A 13,000-nucleotide genomic window follows, 5' to 3' on the forward strand; every position below is an offset into this window, starting at 1 on the left:
GCGAAGGTGCGACTAATAACGCGACAAGCATGTTCCCACTGATTGGCAAAGCGGTAGGGGCTTCCGAGAGTTTGAATCTGTCACCAACTGAGAGACTTCAAGCACATCGTCACGTATTGGTCAATTGCGCAACTGTGGAGAATTTCTTAGAGTAAGTGCAGTTATTACACTTAGAATCGTATTGTACCCGATGGCAATATTTGTTTATACCTTTAACAGTAGATCCACATGGTATGCTCAGGGATTTTAGGGCTAGTACAAAAAGACAGCTACGAAGTATTGGCAAAAGAAACGAAGCCTACATTGACAGGGTTGTCCATAGAGAATTCGCCGAGTGGTTCAAGAATGAGGTGAATCTTCTGTATGGCTCTTCCATTTATATTTTCGTTAATATCTTGCCTTCTCCCACTCAACTCTGATAATCTTTAATTCATTGGTAGATACCACTGGGAAGTTTGATGCACCCGAGAGAACTACAGTGGCTCGCATGTGGCCCTAATATTCAGGCAAAGCACTTTAAGTCGTACAATGTCAACGGATTCAGGTTTAGAACCCTATCAAGAGAGGATGGAATGAGAACCCAGAATAGCGGGGTTTGTGTCACTTCTGACACTAGAAGTTATGCAAGCGCTCGTGACAGTAACATGGTTGTTGGTGGCGTCTCCTATTATGGAAGATTAGTAGATATCATCGAGCTGAATTACAGTGGGCAATTTTCTGTGGCCCTGTTTAGATGCATTTGGGCAGACACCACGTCCGGTAGAGGCATAAAGCAAGACATTTTGGGACACACCTGTGTTAACTTTAGCAATCCGATTCACACTGGTGATCGTGAAGATGACGAGCCGTACATTCTTGCTTCCGAGGTTCGCCTTGTATACTATGTGGACGATGAAGTCGATAAGAAATGGAGCGTAGTGGTCCATGTGAAGCCGAGAGATTTGTTTGACATGGGTGAATACAATGAACACTGTGAGGTCGAACTTTTCTTCCAACAAAATCTGACTGATTTGTCTAAGCGTGATGTTGAAGGTATATCGTTGACAAGGGATGGCAACTTAGAAGAACCCAATCCTGACGCAATCGAAACCGCTGAAGACGCTGCTGATTCCTAGATATATTTGGATAGCAATATATGACATGCACACTTGTACTTTTCCCCTTACTATACTCTTGAAATTTCATTTATAAGCAAATAGGATAATAATAAAAATCAGTCGTCTGGATCGACTTTGATCTTATTTAAACTTTCCTTTTTTAAGTGTATGTATCTTGAGATTTAATATGCAAGACCTGGATACTTAGAGTTCTCTTGCTCACCCTTTTATGTATTGGGACTAAGCAGGGACATTGGAAGAGAATGATCTCTTTATGTGTGCCACCAGCTTTTTTTTCGTCCGCTCGATGCAAGAGGCATCTCCGTTCTCTTCACTTGAGCACGCAATTTCATTCGCTCGAGATTTATGGTTCAACAATTCGTCTATTAGATCATGGTTGGATGCATTCTCCGCACACAGGCACATAGGTACAGCTATTAGTAGGGCGCCTACTGAACTAATTTCGGTACGTATCCAAACTGGCTGACCAATCAAGGGTTCTATAACCATACTCTCCCCGTGGTTGGTTTTGAGAAGCGTAGTCATCGTTGGTGCGCCCTTGCCTCTCTCGCGGTCATCAGTCACATCTTCTTCCACCCGGTTGTCGTGCTCATTGAGGTAACAAGTTCTAGCTCTGTCATGCTCATAGTTATGTTGCTCATATTGGGTCAGTTATCTATGTTGTGAGCTAAGCATTTTTAGTTGAGTTCGTGCACTATGTATCAATGCAATTAGGAAGAAACCACATTGCCTGACATCCACTGGCCACAAGTACAAATTAAATGAGATGATGACCGGTTCTAATTGCATGCAATCAATCTGTTTTTTTTCCATTAACTTAACTTTAACTTGAATTCTATGTGGGTATGAACATTCACAGATGAAATATAAGTCGTTGGGGGGTTGCATGTTCTATTCTTCAATGTAACTGTAAAAAAGGGTGCAAGAATATGGCCACTGATAGTTCCTTCTAATTTCTAAGTTAATTATATTAAGTAAAAAAACATTTTCTTGATTAAAAAAAATTGCGAATGGCACAACTGCTATGAATACGCACATTGATAACGGGAATGGTGAATCTAATGGAGTAGATATTGTTCATGCAAATTTGGGAATATTAACTTTATTCATATTTTCTTAATTAATTCTGTTAGGATTATTAATAATGGATGCTAATTTTAACTATGATTTCTTAATTTATTCTGGTAATGATTATTAATGATGGATGTTAATTTTAATCATAGTACGTTAATTAAAAATAACTGGACTTTAATACACTTGTGATAAATAAGAATATTAAAAATGGTAATTTTAATCATAGTACCTTAATTAATAATTCTGTATATAAGGTGTCATTTCTGTACAGAAAATTCTATGGCTTTATTAGTGTCCTCGTCCATTAACAGCTTTCCCCACGAAATTTCATTAGATTCTTTTAATTTACATATAGTTGGATCATTTGGAAAAAATAGATTCTATTTACATACTCACTATATGTACATATATAGATTGGTTTTTGATATGATGTTACATAGTTAAAGTGTGAGTAATGATATTTGTTGGTTAATTATACTATTCTTTCATGAGGAATTAATTTTTTTTTTTGCATGATACATGTGTTTTTACTAGGACTGTAAGATGCCCAGGAAAGCTCGCTTCAAGAAAGGCACAAGAGTGGAGCCACCGCATCAGCAGCCTCCAGCTGCACCTTCTGTGTCTTCACCATCCGATGACGATGACTGGCTCATCCCTCCGCCCCCCAGTAATGGTGGTGTCTCCGCAGCGGCTATTCTGCAACCCTTTCGTCCGTCCAGGAGCGAAACAAGACCTGAGCCACAGGCCGCTAACAATTCACGAGTGACGGAACCGTGCAATGAAGCCATTGGCCCTGAGGCGAACGAGGCAGATTCGTTTGAGGAACACATTGACAGGATGTTTGCTGCTTCTGATGCTACAAAGCGCAAATGACGAAAGACTACTGAGTTTTGGGATGTTGATCTCATTGGTAACAAGTGTTGAACTTAAAATCTTTTTAATTGATCAGCTTATGATTTTGTTATGCTCCTTACATGTGGGGCACATTGAGCACATAAATTACATTTTTTCTTCTTTATTGTTAGATTCTGAAGGAATAATCAAGCAAGCTAAAATGAGTGTGAGAGAGGCTATGGAGCGATCTCTTAATGGTAGCAAGATCATCCTGAGGTTCAATGAGGAACTGCAGGCAGTGGGAGATGGAGTTGGCCTGTTGAGTGGCATTCTAGGAGCGTTGGGTTCGGATTACAGTAAATTTCCTATATGTGAAAAGAGTTGGGCAAAGGTGCGGGGCAAAGACAGGGTTTATGACGATTGTATAAAGGTAATTCATTTTCTTATTGTTTAATCATATCAAACAAATAACTTGCAATTACTTACAGCTAGACATTGTCGTCGCAGGAGATGTTCCACTTCCAGGATAGCGGTGGTTTAATCAAGAAATCATTTTTGAAACAAATGGGGAAGTCTTGGAAGGACACAAGGGGGAGGCTGTTTGACTCGCATTACAAACCAACAAGGACACTTGAGCAGAATCTTGAGCAGCGCCCGGAGGGAATTCCTAGAGAGCATTGGAAGTGGTTCATTGAGTATCGTAATGATCCTGCAACAAAGGTACCCCATTCATTTAATACATATAATTTTTAAAAAAATGAATTTCCTTGAAATCAAAAAATGTAATCCGTTTGTTTTGTTGATATGATTTGGTATAAATAAATAGATTTTATTCCGATTGAGCTGAATTTGAACCATGTTGATTAGTATACATGATTAATTCAATTTAATACATCAATTCCCAGCACAGGCTATTTGACTAAGATCTTAATATATACATGCATGATGCTGAGATTGGTTAACACCATTCTTCCTTATTAGAACCTTATTTGTTGTAGGTTACCATATAAGACAATTAATTTAATTTGAGTACCCCTATTATTATAATTTATACTATATGATTGTAATTGGACTATCTCACATGGGCTGCTAAATGTTTTTTCCGTTAGTTGTGGTATGAGTTATGGGTGGCATTTGCATATTAGAAATAAAATAATATTGTTAACTTCTTATATGTAAATAGGGACTGCATCCGTGTAATTATTCTTTTTGTTAAAGCAACACTTAAATTTAGAATACGCACAGTTTACTCAAATTCCACACTAGTATACTTAATCCCCCAATATTTTGAGTCTCTTGCAACGTAAGATATATGTATACTATACTAAGTTTTAGTACTTCATTGAATTCAAGCATATTGTTGATTTTTAATAGGCGAAGTGCAAGCAGAACGCGCTGAATCGAAAGAAGCAACTTTACACGCACACTGACGGATCTAAAAGCTTGGCAAGGGCTACAGAAGAAGAGGTAATATAAACTTGTAATAGAGAATAAGTGGCTTTTAGTGTTGATTTATTCATACAGTAAACAATGTTAGAAGTATTGAAAAAATTTATAGAAGTGAAATTCATGGGATAAATTTAATTCTCACAGTCACAACTACAAGGAAGGACTGTTGGTAGGGGAGAACTATGGATCCTAAAGCACAAAAGATCTGATGGCAGCTATATACATGAAGAAGCTCGGAGGATTGGTGTAAGTACACTTAGTCATATATGTTGTAACATGTTGGGTTTAGCAATTGAAATGTCTTGAGTATGCTATTAGCCTGGTGTGATTGTGTAATTATGTTTATGCCTGCAGGAAAAAATATCTGAGCTTGAGCAACTGGATGAATCTACAAGAATATTGTCAGAGAATGATTCCCTTGCCCAAGCTCTGGGCAAAGAGCACCCGGGTAGAGTGCGTGGGATGGGACACGGGCCGACACCAAGTCAACTCTTCCGTCCGAGTTCGCAGCCACCGGTGGATAGAGCTCAAGTAGAAGAGACCCAAAGGATGCTGTGTGAACTACAAGCGGAGATGACGACCGAAAAATTGAAGACGAAAGCAATTGAGGATGAATTAGCAGCAGAGAAGACAAAGAGGCAGGAAATAGAGAGTGTGCTGAGTTATCTGGTCCAACAGCAATGTGGGGAGCTGCCTCCAGACATCGCTGCACGGATGAATTCTTTGGACAGATATGGAGGAACATAGATATTAGGATTTAGGTTATACTTAGATTTTCAATACATGTTTTGATTATGTTAAATATGGGGCATTTAGTATTAGCCAAGTACTTTACCTTTTTGGATGACTATTGAAATACGTTATTGACATTATTAAAATAGACATGTTAGATTGCTTTGCAGATAAATATAATTAGAGTTTTTTTTTTCATAGTGCAGACTTTTATAAAAAAAAAAGTTTAATATTCTTTAATTAAGAAAGATGGGAAAAAATATATAAAATATAAAAAATAACAAAAATTAAGTAACGTTAAGAATCTTTAAATTAAAATTAGTTTAGAAAAAAAGGGCCAGGTTTGTAAAATTACGAAAAAAAAAAGGTCGGAATAGCGGCGGTTTCAAGCCGCCGGGAATAAAATATTAAAAAAACGAAGCCTCAAATAGCGTCGGTTCTAAAACCGCCGCAAATCAATTTCATTAAATACGAACATTAAAACTGCGGCGGTTATAAACCGCTACTTAGGTGTTTGACGCAAAACCGCTTATTTGCGGCGGTTATGCCAGCGGTTGCTGCTAACCGCCGCAAAATGTAACACCCGCGCCCTTATGCACTGCGGATGATGCTCCGCTGGCAATCTGTTTAGCGGCAGTTCAAAACCGCCGCAATTCGGCAGATAAACCGCCGCCATTCACCGCTTGTCCTGTAGTGTTTATAGAGAAAATATAGTTCAATCAGCATGAATTAAAGATCTCTTCACACATGTTTCTGTTAAGATTTTTAAAGTAACAACACACGTTCGCTATATTTTTAAGATCTGCATGCAGCCTTTCTTCTTAGTAAATATCTTGTTTATGACATGGCTTATGCTCTTTCATTTTTTTTTTCCGTATTTTTTTGTATACTGGTGTAAAAAGATATTAAAATAAATTTATTTTTTGTGATTTTTATGATTTAATAATCTTTTATTTTTTCTGAGAAAATGATTAATAATAATATTAACAATGTTTAATTATTCTGTTGGTTCTTATAGTTTTACCGTATTTTCAATTAGTTTCTTATATTTTTTAAAATTTTATAATTAAATTTTTTTAATATAAAAAATAGAGTAAAGTATTGTTTTTGTCCCCAACGTTTGGGGTAAATCCTATTTGTGTTCCTAACGTTTAAATCGTCCTATTTGTATCCCTAACGTTTGTAAAAGTGATTCAATGTTATCCTGCCGTCAATTACACATCATGAACGCTTTAGTTTGAGTTTTAAAAATCTCTTCTTGAAGTTAGAATACAAATGTCTGGGATAGAATCGATGATCCACTTCGAAAAATAGCTCATCAAAGGTTGAAACTAATTCCTACAACATTTACATAATTTACTTTTCTAGGGACATAATTGAATCTAAACACAAATAGTGGGTATAATATTAAAATCGAACACATCCAAATGAGACCTAATTGAGAATGAATGCATCCAAGTGAGAATAATTGAAAAATATAATCTGATTTGTTGGTATAATTGATAGTAGGATAACATTGAATCACTTTTATAAACGTTAGAGATACAAATAGGACGATTTAAACGTTATGGACACGAATAGGACTTACCCCAAACGTTGGGGACAAAAACGATACTTTACTCTAAAAAATATTAAAATTAACTGAATATTTTTCTGTAGATAAAAGTATTTATAATTAAAAATATAATAGATCTTTGATCATATATCTTTTTGAAAAAATATTCTATTAATTTTAATATTTATAATATAAAAGTAATTTAATTACAAAATTAAAAATAATAAAAAATTTAATAAAAAATATAAAAAATTAATTATAAATTTAATAAAATTATAAAAATTAATAAAATAATTAAACCTAATAATAATATGTAATCATCCATCAAACAATTTTAGATATCAATAAATATAAAATTGGCCGAAGACGAGAGGCATTTCTCTTATGGGATTACGGGTGGGAGCGGACTCTCTGTTCTTATGGATCCCCATTGTTATTCCTAATACAAAAAATAAAATTAGAGTGAACGTTTAAAATAGAATAACCATAATAAAAATATTATTTATATATTAAAATTAATTATTAAATTTAGTCATTATATATTTATATTTATATATAAATATATATAATTTAATTTATTTTTAATATGTATTTTATATTTTAATATATATTATATTTTAATTAATAATTAATTTTAATATATACTTAGCATATGTATTTTATATACTTAGCATAGTTATAACTATAAATATACAAAATATTGATGGGATTCATTTTAAGGTAAACCAACTTAAATGTGGTTCACTGTGCTCCCTAGAAATATAGAATTCATGGCAAGGGCGGAACTACATAAAAAAAATGATTTTTTTAATTTTAATTTTTTTATATATAAATTATATATAAATTTTAATTTAATTTTTTTTAATTTTATTTATCTTATTTTATTGTATAAAAAATTTTAACCTTCTTCTAATATTTTATCTAATTTCGTTCCTGATACGTAGATTTTTGTTATAAAATACCGTACAATATATGTAGAACACTCATAACAATAATAATTAAAAAATAAAATAGTAAGAAATTGCACATAGAACACTTGTATATAATTAAACAGGCGAATCAAAAATTCCCGAATATATAGTTCATCCCTTATATTATATAAACAAAAAAAAACGCTTTTACAAAAATCTCTGCATACCTAAGCACTTAATTATTGGGAAAGATGAGGATTTTTTTATTTATAAAATAAAAAAATTTATTATTTTTTTTAATACGATTTTTGAATTTTAATTTCTCGAATACAATTTTTTTTAGTATTTGAGAATTAGCAAGTTCGCGTTAACTCCTGAATTCGTCTTATCTTTTTTCGAATTCTCTTTAAAATTTTTTAAACACACGTTTTAATTCATATTATCTTTTTTAAAAGAGTATATAAATCTACAAATAATATATAAAAATACATAAAAATACACAAATAATAAATATGACTTAAATTCCAGAAGGATGAACATATTGAAAATAGTTATATTATTCGAACATTACTTATTTAAACAGTAGTGTTATTTATATATAATTTAGTGTTTATTTTTTGAAACTTAGATTATAAATATTTATTTAATTATATTTTGACTTTTACATATTTTTATTTTATTCACTCTTAAATTTAATACGTGTCTTCAAAATCAGATAAATTGTTGTCATAATTCGTAAAGTCTCCATCAATCTTCCTTCTGCTTCCTTTGTGACTTTGTGTCATAAAGTGTTGAGTGTTCCCAACTTTTTGTGAAGTAAAAGTAATATAATAATTTTCTTTTGGAAACTTCTAATTGTATTTTGGTGTGATGTGACCAAATAAATATTTCTTTAAGTAAGAGTTTATTTTAAATTTAAAACATAAATAATACATTATATATATAGTTATTTTTATCAAAATTAAAATTCTAATATCATAATATATATACTTATTTTTGTTCTTAAAATCTCAAAGTATAAAATTATATTTGGTATATCATTTTGATTCGTGACATGTCAATTACTAGCTAATTTATTATTTGCTATTAAATTGTGATAATGATATGACCTCTCATGTTTAAGAGTGACCTATGATACACGGACACTGACACGGACACGGGATACGACACGACACGGGACACGCTGACACGCAAATTTTAAAATCTTACATGACCCGGAGACACGCATATATATTAAATATAAAGTATTTTTTAGATAAACCGTAATGATATTTTAATATTTTATTGATATTAAAATATAAATTAATTTTTTAAATTATTTTTAATATCTTATTTTAATTATATCAAGTATTTAAAATATTTTTTGTTTTAATAAATAATAATATATACTATATCTAAATTTATTTTAAGAATATATATTAAGAATAAGACCGGACACGCTGACACGCGATGGTATTTAGGTTTGTCCAAGTGTGTCCGGAGAAGAATTTTTTATTTTTTATTGAGACACGGTTTAGACACAGCAGACACGCGTGTCGGACGAGTGTTGATGAGTGTCGTGTCCGAAATGTGTCCGACACGCAGACACGGCAACTCAGCAAAGTATCTGTGCTTCATAGAGAGTGACCATGAATAAAAAAAATAAAATATATAAAATTAAATTTTATTTTAATCTTATTTATAAGTTTAAAATCCTCAACGCAAATTGTAACCAAATTTTGAATTTGGCAACCCGACTTTATTTAACTTACAAAAACATGTTTATTTTCATTCAAAGACAACACTTAGTTCTTTCACATTTCATTATATCAAGTATTATTTATGTATAATTAGTAAATTGAATTATTAATTTAGTAGCAGCAAGTATTTATAAAAAAACAAAAATTTGAATTTAAATATTTACTCACTCATTATATATTAAAATATTTACATCATATATTAAAGATATAGGTCGAATGGATACAGACATAGAGTTAGCTCATCATTCAAACCAAATCCTACTCATTTTGTTGTGAATTAGGTTGATAACCCACTCCAACCAAATTGAAACAGCTTAATACGAGTTAATACTTAAATTGGCCCTAAAATTTGACCTCCGACTCAATTTAGCTCTCAAGGTTTCAATTGATTCTAATTGTACTCTAAAATTTTGACTCGTGCCTCAATTTGGCCCTTCCGTCGTTTTCCGTCACTGAAAAGCTGACCTGGCAATTTTAAATGACACCTGGCAATTTTAAATGACACCTGACACTGTCAAAACGACGTCGTTTAACTCTTGGCGCCGAAAATACTTAGAAACGACATCGTGTGATATGAGAAAGGAGTTAAACCAAAACCCAAATATTATCCACTTAAAAAGTGAAACCCCAATTGACTCTTCTTCTTCCTCCTCCTCTCCTCGTATACGTACCTTCAGAGAAGAACCATGGTTGTCACAGTAACTGAGGTTTGAAGCTTTTCTTACTTATTTCACCCCCAATTGTGAAGACTAATTATCTGGGAATCACCATCTCTTCAAAAATAGGTTAGTAAAAAAATCGTTTCTCTCAACATACGATACTCTGTTTTTTGTAAAATGTTGGTTGTGGGTTGTTCTTCATTTTTTCGCTCTACTTCATCAGTAAAACTTTGGGGGACTGTGGTTGATTATGATTGTCGATGATGGTAGAGGTCTTATATGCTAGAGTTTAATTTTTTTGCATGTATATGGTTGTGATCAACTGAATCTTTCAATTCTTTGTCCGTTTGAGCAATCATTGATTCTTCATATTCCATTTTAAAATCACAATCTTACTCCATCATATCCCATTTTAATTTAATTATCTGTCTAGTATTTTTCGGTTGAAATTACATATATTTATTTATTAGAGCAACCATTGTTAGAAAAATTGTATTACTCCTTGATCAATTTAAAAGGACAATCTTATTCTTTCATGTTTCTCTAATAGTATAACTACATATATTTTATCTCCCTGTTTAGTTCAGTGCTTATCAATTTTTTAATACTTGGTAATAACAAAATGTAATAGCCCCAGACCACCCGCTAGCACGATATTATCCGCTTTGGCATACAAGGCCTCATGGTTTTGCCTTTGACGATAGGGATGATAGCCGAAGCCCCCACACTCACTCGTCAAAACGCGTCATGCTAGAGAGAGGTATCCACACCCCTTATAAGGCATGCTTCATTTCCCTCCCCAATCGATGTGGGACCTTATAATTCACCCCCTAAGGGAGCCTAGCGCCCTCGCTGGCACATCGATCCGGCCTCCGTCTCTGATACCATCTATAACAGCTCAGACCACCCGCTAGTACGATATTGTCCGCTTTGGCACACAAGGCCTCACGGTTTTGCCTTTCACGATAGGGATGATAGCCGAAGCCCCCACACACACTCGTCAAAACGTGTCATGCTAGGGAAATGTATCCACACCCTTATAAGGCATGCTTCATGGGAGAGGTATCCACACCCTTATAAGTTATGCTTCGTTTCCCTCCCCAACTGATGTGGGACCTTACAATTCACCCCCTAAGGGAGCCCAGCGCCCTCACTGGCACATCGATCCGAGCTCCGGCTCTGATACCATCTGTAACAGTCCAGACCACCCGCTAGCACGATATTGTCCGCTTTGGCACACAATGCCTCACGGTTTTGCATTTGACGATAGGGATGATAACCGAAACCCTCCACACTCACTCGTCAAAACACGTCATGCTAGGGAGAGGTATCCACACCCTTATAAGGAATGCTTTGTTTCCCTCCCCAACCGATATGGGACCTTACAATTTAACCCCTAAGAGAGCCCAGCGCCCTTGCTGGCACATTGATTCGGGCTCCTGCTCTGATACCAGCTGTAACAGTCCAGACCACCCGATAGCATGATATTATCTGCTTTGGCACACAAGGCCTCACAGTTTTGCCTTTGACGATAGGGATGATAGTCGAAGCCCCCAACACTCACTCGTCAAAATGCGTCATGCTAGGGAGAGGTATCCATACCCTTATAAGGCATGCTTTGTTCCCCTCCCCAACTGATGTGGGACCTTACAATCCACCCCCTAAGGGAGCTCAGTGCCCTCACTGGCACATCGATCTGGGCTCCGGTTCTGATACCATCTGTAACAGCCCAAACCACCCGCTAGCACGATATTGTCCGCTTTGGCACACAAGGCCTCATAGTTTTGCCTTTGACGAAAGGGATGATAGCCGAAACCCCCACACTCACTCATCAAAACACGTCAAGCTAGGGAGAGGTATCTATACCCTTATAAGGCATGCTTTGTTCCCCTCCCCAACCGATGTGGGACCTTACACAAAACAAGAAAGCCTGTTATTCTTTAAAGCTATTTTTTTATGCTACTCGATATACAGTGACATTGTTAAATTTTTTGATAATTTAAGGCGGAAAAATATGTGGATTGTTCATTATATATTTCTAATTGATGCATTTAGTAGTCATGAAAATATTATTGGTAAGATGAATAGAAAAAAATAGAGAATAATTTTATGAAATTTGGTATTCTTTCTTTGTAATTGATGTTCTTCTTTTTCTTCTTTTTGATGATTATGATTGATTTTGATTTTTTTGGTTGTTATGGATTCATTTCAGAAGAAACTCATGATTTAGCTAAGATCTTGATTTTTCTTGTGTTTATGTCAAAGCATGATTTTAATTTCTATTTTAATATTCTATTTTGGTGTTTGTAGTGGGATCAAAATAAGTTTGCTGTTGACTTTATACTGCTTTTTTTACTTTGTTGTGTGTTACTTTCAGAACTTAATTGTATCATATTCATTGATTTTTTTTTCTTTTGGATATTTAGATTCGTTGATTTAGTTTCTACTTGTGTTGATATATTTTTCTTTTATGTTTTTATTGTTTAATTTGCTACTAAATATAAAAGGTTAATATATACCAAAAAAATGAAAGATTAATTACTAGGGTTCAGTTATGTGCTACTTTCTTACAACTTGTTTCTATTTCTTTTGTTAAAATAATAAAAATTTCATGTTTTGCAATATGCTTTTCATTAATGTTTCTTTGATGAGAATCGTATTGTTTTGTTATGCTGAAATTGAGTTTGCTTTCATAACTTACCCCTCTTACTTTATTCATTTCTATATTCTTACCTTGGTATATGGATTTGTTGTATAAGATAAATTTGTATCAATGTTCAACTTTGCATTTTAAGTTTCATTGGCAGCAAGTTATAAATTATATTTATAGAATTAATTTGTGTTGGAATGATTAAGGATTGCATGAGACATATTGAATTTAGGGAAACAACTCGCCATGATTTTGATAAGAAGATGGATAGATTAAAAA

The sequence above is a fragment of the Arachis hypogaea genome, chromosome 16 (assembly GCF_003086295.3).
Source record: "Arachis hypogaea cultivar Tifrunner chromosome 16, arahy.Tifrunner.gnm2.J5K5, whole genome shotgun sequence".
NCBI classification, from domain to species: domain Eukaryota; kingdom Viridiplantae; phylum Streptophyta; class Magnoliopsida; order Fabales; family Fabaceae; genus Arachis; species Arachis hypogaea.